Source organism: Amblyomma americanum, chromosome 8, assembly GCF_052857255.1.
Source record: "Amblyomma americanum isolate KBUSLIRL-KWMA chromosome 8, ASM5285725v1, whole genome shotgun sequence".
Taxonomy (NCBI): domain Eukaryota; kingdom Metazoa; phylum Arthropoda; class Arachnida; order Ixodida; family Ixodidae; genus Amblyomma; species Amblyomma americanum.
In genome coordinates, this window is record NC_135504.1 from 15,060,280 (window position 1) to 15,066,639 (window position 6,360).

Sequence of the window (6,360 nt, forward strand, 5' to 3'; positions counted from 1 at the left end):
GCGTCGCTGTCATTCGGCAGGGAACCCAAACGCCGCACCATATCCACGAGGGCCAAGCTTCTGGCCACGGGTTCGAACGCCTCCGCACAGTAGCGTTCCTTGGAGGCACCGGTCACGAAGCGCGCCGCCCTCGCAACGAGCATCGCATTGCGGCGAACCACGTCCACGACATGGAACCGCTCGAAGCTCATGTCTGAGATTCCGGGCAAATCCAGTCGAACAAGCACATGGTTCGTAGAAAACCCCGGAGCCAGACACGCCAGAAAGAACTGCGCCGGTTCGGACTGCGCTGGGAAGAAAACGAACTCGCAGAGGCTCTGGCTACGCCGAACGACGCTTGCGAGTAAGTGCAGGGCCTCGGTACAGAAAGACAGGTCCGTCAGGTCGAGCGAGCGAATGCCTTTGTTAGCCTTTAGAGCCTGGACCAGCGTGACTTCCGCCTGGTCGTCCCGCTCCACATAGCCGTGGCCGACAAGCTCTAGTCTGCGAAGTGTCCTGGTTTCTTGAAGGTACTGTGCGAGCAACACGTGCGACTTGAGATCGAAGTCCAGTGTATGTAAGAAGAGGCACAGGTGAGTCACGTGCAAGAACTTGCGGGTGGCGTGGAGCGCTTCGTGTATGCGAGTCATATTGCCGGAGTGCACAATAATACCCGACACCTGTTCCAACTCGTTGAGAGTCTCCACTTCCGTGGAGGAGACGTGTGCGTTTTCAATTTGGACCTTGGGCAGAGCCGTGCCGGCATCGCGAACGACCGTTAGCACTTGTCTCAGTAGTTTCATCGGCAGACCCATCACGCACACCGTTCTGAGCGTCCGACTGGCTGGCAACGCGCGGAAGAAGACTTCACACTCGGCAGAGTTAAGTCGAGACATGTCCAGCGCGAGTTCCAGGAGTGCTTCGTTCGCGGCAAACGCCCTGGCCCATGAAGAGTCTTCGCACTCGTGAACTCCCGGATACGGCGCTCGTTCATCTCGTTCGCGAGCGGTGGCTTGGTTATCTCCCTTAGTGCTAAGCCACTCAACAACACACGGACAACGGCAGCTCTTCACTTTGACGCTCCATCTCACGAACAACATTTTCAGGCTCCTGTTTCGGGCGACCAACTCTGCAATCACTTCTATACCTTCGGCAGAGAGAGCACTGATGGACAGGTGCAGTTCTTCCAGCGCCTCATTGTCGAACAGCGGTTCTACGAGTGACCTCACTTCGAGGGCGTCAACCTGGTACTTTGAAGTCGCGACGTACACTAGCTTCCGCAGCTTCCTGCTGTGGCACAAATAGTCGGCCATCGACTGCTGAATTTCTGGCTCGGCTCGGTCCATCACTCTGGTGCTTAGGAACAGTTCGGTGATCGTCGAATTGCTCTTGAGAGCCTGGACAAATTCCGGACATAGCTCGACCTGAAAACGGGGAACACCTGAAATGTCGAGACTTCGTAGGCGACTCGAGCTGCGCAGGAGGCTGCACAGGGGCCCCACGATGGGAGACGGACACCAGCGGTCCTTGTACGCGAACTCCTCTAGCTGTGTCATGAACTTGAGCACCTGTCCGAGTACTACGACACACCTCTCCCTGTGGTCTCCGTGGTGAGGTATCGAGCGCACCACGAGCCTGCGGAGCTCCGGTGAAGCGCATCGCACTGCCAGGCCGGTGATTATACTGCGGCCCGCTAACAGCGACTCGGTGACGTGGAATTCGATGACACACCGGTGCACGCTCATCAAGTGGAGCACCAACGCTGCAGCCTGGTACCGAAACTTGCTGTCTCCATGTGTGAGTTCTCGCCGTGAATCCACCGCGATGAGGCGCAGTCGGCCCAGTTCTTCCATTGATTCACGGAGCTGCAGGCCGCACTGCCACAGGAGTTCGTTCCACACTGACAGGTGGCGAACCAAACGGCAAGTGCTTTTGTCGCCCCCTGTGCAAGATATATCGAATTCTATTGGTGTCCGCGAATAGCAGGAGTTGGCTGGCGGCACACATAACACCTTCAGGGCTGCGTACATGATCCCCATGTCAACTGATAGGCTTTCTGTCGTCAAGGCGCTGGTGGTTTCGGATTCGTTTTCTAATTCGAGCTTTCTGCGCTTTTCGTTGGGAGACGCTACTTGACCGCTGCCGTACGAGAGTCTTTTCATTGTAATCTTTGCTCAGAGATGTGTGGAAGAGGTGTTCCTTCTTTGGGAACTGCGAATCGCATCAATCGTATACGCCTAACGGCCGGGACTCTCTGCGGGATGCTTTGGTTTCTGTTCGGGCCATGCCTGATAATGAGCTTGTCAGTGAGGCGCCCCTCGCTTTAAACCCGGAGAGCACGATGTCGTGGCTATCTCATTTCTTCCCGTAATAGTGTAGCGGGACATGAGCGGTAAGATAAAGAACGATGGGCGGGGAATGGTAGACATTGCATGCCTGACATGCTGTGTCTGCATGGTGATAAGGTTTTTGGGTTGTTATCGTGCCTCCCCGATCACGTGCGCAGCACGGAGGCGTTACCGATGTTTTGGACTATGATCTCATGAACCGGAATAACGCTCGCGCCGCTAGCAGGCAGGGTGCACTCTTGTGGGAGCAATGCATTATCTAAGTTCCGTTTCATCCGGTATTTTGCCTACAGATCGTGGCAGGTAGAGAATCTTGCTTTGCATTTCCCAGCTTGTGCATGTATGAGGCACCCTAAAGGAAAATGAATGCACCTGCGAGTCAGGAAGATTAAACCACGTACATTTTATCAAGGGCGTTATAAATTTTTTCGAAATACGCTGTAGTTACCAATATACATTAAAGGGGGAGGATCGTCAAATGTTCAGCGGAATCCCCCAAGGAAGAGTATATTTGTAATAGTGGGCAATTACTCATATGCATCCACCCAAGCGCAGCCACACGGCTACAAAGGAAAGCTATCCGGCTTTCTCAGAAACTTCGACAGGAAACCCCGGAGCTGGACGAATTTTTCTACAACTTCGAAATTTCTTGGGTGGATGGCAATGAGTAATTGCTCTCTTAATATAGAGTGGAAGGAGCGAAACAAAAGCAAATGACGCAAAATAAGATAAAAATACAAAATATGAAATACAAACTTCGCAATGAGCATTCAAAGCAATTTCGGAGAGAAACGCACGGAAGTTAAGACATACAGAAGCCAATTGTTTATGAAATGTCAGATAGATTGCCTTAAAAATGTGAAAATAGAATGCACAAGGAAAACAGCTATTAGAACGTACTTTGACTTGTAACACTAAATTATAACATAGAGGCTATGAAATCAGTTTTATAGTCATCAGTGCCAGTTACGCTTGTTAGTATTGCGGGTAGGTAATTCCTATCTTTTGTAGTTTCGGAAAGAAATGAGTGCGAATATGTGACAACGGTGCAGTGCATACTTTTTCATCTTTTAACGTGGATATGCTTAAATGACTTGTACGGCGGTGGCTGAACCCACAGGGAACGTGAAGTTGATATATAATACTATATTTTACTCCATAGACAAGCGAACCATTTTTCTTCCAATGACTAATAGCGGTATTTTTAAGAACGCTTTCATCGAACTCCTCTGGTGCATGTCCAAATTCTTGGACAAAAATTTTGAATTGTAGAAAACAAGAAAATACTGGTATAGAAATATTAAATTTTTTGGTTCATTCTTCCGAAATGTAGCGAAATCTTTCTTTTATGTTGTTTCCGTCGCTCGCACCGAGCAATTAAGACTGCCGTAGAAAACCAGTGGGGGACGGTTTTGACGATAGCAAAAACGTTCATGGCAAAAAAAAAAATAAAAGTTAATCCTGCCGACGGCAGACTTGCGCATACACTGACTGTTATAGTGAAACTCGCAATGCAGGTATATGAAAAAAATTGCGCTCACAAAAACTTTCCCACTCAGAAATGCTGCCGTCCAGAATTGTCAGGTATGTTCTAGGGATTGTATGAGGGCCGCGTGCCCGGGATCCCAAACATGTGACACGTATTCGATTTGCGTACGAATGAAAGGTTCGCAGAACAATGGTTTCAGCTGCATCCACTAGTTTGCATAAACGAAAACCTTTGTTTCAAAGTAAAAGACAAAAATTTCTCTCAAATGAAAAAAATTGCTCTAGCCAGAGAACACGGAGAAAAAGTTGCGACTTCGCATTAGCACAGTTATGCGCAAAGCACCTTACAGGGATACGCCAAACGCCTACTGATGGAACACCTCAGAAATTTCCCCCGTCACATCTTTCGTCCTTACGTACGTAGCTGTGAGCAGTGAATAGGCACGATCGGTATTTATTCGTAGCTCTGTCTTCTCGCTATTTGTTTCGTGTCCCCACGATTGCACAGCGATATTCTCTGCTGAACTTTTCGCACTTGAACATGTAGTTCAGTTTTTCTGCAATGCCCAGAGAATGTTCTTTTGAGCCATTCTCTGTGTGTTTTACCCCCTACCATGTGATATATCGTGTTCCGCACGAGTCTGTCATCATTCAGGCCTATTGCACCTCCAGCCACCCGAAGCATAAAAAGACCACCTGTTCTCCGCATGCATTCACATCTGCGCGTCTGTATTCATTTTTTGTACGAAGTGCGAAAGACTGGAATGACTTGCCCGGCCAAGTCGAGCTCCATACTAACCCATCGCCATTAAAGTCATCAATTGAAGCAATTTAAGCTGTGTAACCCACTCCCTTATATACCCCTTCAATGGGACCTTCGAGGAAGTAATAAATAAATATATTAGTCCCAACCAACTCATTACTCTTCTCTCCCCTTTTTCTTGATGACGCCGCAAGGTAACGTCACCTAGGTGACCCACCTGCCTCCTGTAGGTTGCTTTCTGGGGACCACCTGTCAGAAGCATGCTCGGAATTATTCGCTTGCAATGCCGACTCCGACAACGCCCACACCGAGTTTTCTGGAGAACGCGTCCATTAAAGCTATCGCGTTAAAATCGCCCTTTGTATTGAGGCTACTACACCTTCCACAGCATTTAGCAGAACTGCAGGAGACAAACACACTCGTGCAGGAGGGGCAGCTGTTATACTGATGAGGGAAGTTCCCTTCTCGGTGCGTGCGCGCCACGTATCATCTCTCACAGCTGACGAGAGACCGAACAGTCAACTAGAAATGAACAGGTAACAAAAGCATGCGCAATTACTGCGTAAGTTCATTTCGAGCGAGAGGCGAAGGTAAAATAATGATCTTAATGCCAGCGCTTAAGAGCGACGAAAAACTGCTGTGTTAGATATCCGCCAGTGGTTATATATATGGCTTTTGACTGCTTAGCGCGAGGTCGCGGCAACCGAGTTTTGATTGTGGCGAAATGCACAAGACGCTCATGCATTACGGCAAGAAAGCACGTTTGCTGCTTTATCCCTTCCCTTATGGCTTAGTTTGGGTGCCCCTTTCCTCCAGAGCAGAATTCGGCCGAAATGCCCTTATGGTTAACCACTGACCAACTCATATCCAAGTCACCTGGTTTTCAGCAAAACTGGGCCGATTGGGTTTAATGTAAACTGCGCATGTTGCGGAGAGACCACCACGCTCTGCCACACATCTTAGAGATGTCGGACTAGCCCGATAAAACGATGAATCCTGAGGTTATAAATGCAACAGTCCAGCTATGAGAAGAGCTGGTGACTGGCTCAGACCCGCAAGACCAGCTCATGCTAGTTGAGTGAGCCGAAGCAGCGGCAAACTCTGAGATCCTAGGCGAAGAAAGACCACCCATCGCTCAAGGCCCTATTCCATATCCTCTTCCATAAATGGTGAAAGAAGTGACCAAAAACTTTATTAGACGAAAGGGTAGAGTGATGGTCAGTAGGTGATGTCCAGACCATGCAGGTCTCGGACCGCATAAGCCCATTCGTCGGCGTTCACTTGAGTGTCACGGTCGTCGCTGCTCTTTACTGAAACTCACGCGTCATGTGAAGGAGCAGTCATGACATCAGAGAGTGGTGGATGCAAGTTACAGTCTCAGAGTGTCGGGGTCCAAAGTAGCTTTTTCGCCGCAGAAGCGGCAGCTCGGGCTCTCTCTCTCTCCCTGCATTATTGCCTTATTGACTACTCTCTCCCTCGACTGCGCCTTTTTTTCTTGATAAGCGAGTAATCGTTTTCTTATTATTTTTTAGTGAGATGGACGCAACTCTGGGTACTCCTTCTGTGTCGTCAATGGCTGCAGTCCTTGAGTGAAGAAGTACAGCACCTTAACCACTCCTAGCGAGGGTAATAAATTAACGACGACCATTTTCTCGCGGAGGAGGATTTGAGGTACATAGAAGAAGACACAGAAGACAACGACTGGTCGCGCGACGCAGGACTTGCAAACAGCTGCTTTTTGCAAGGCCAAAGAGACTTGGACCAGCGGATTCACTTGGCCCT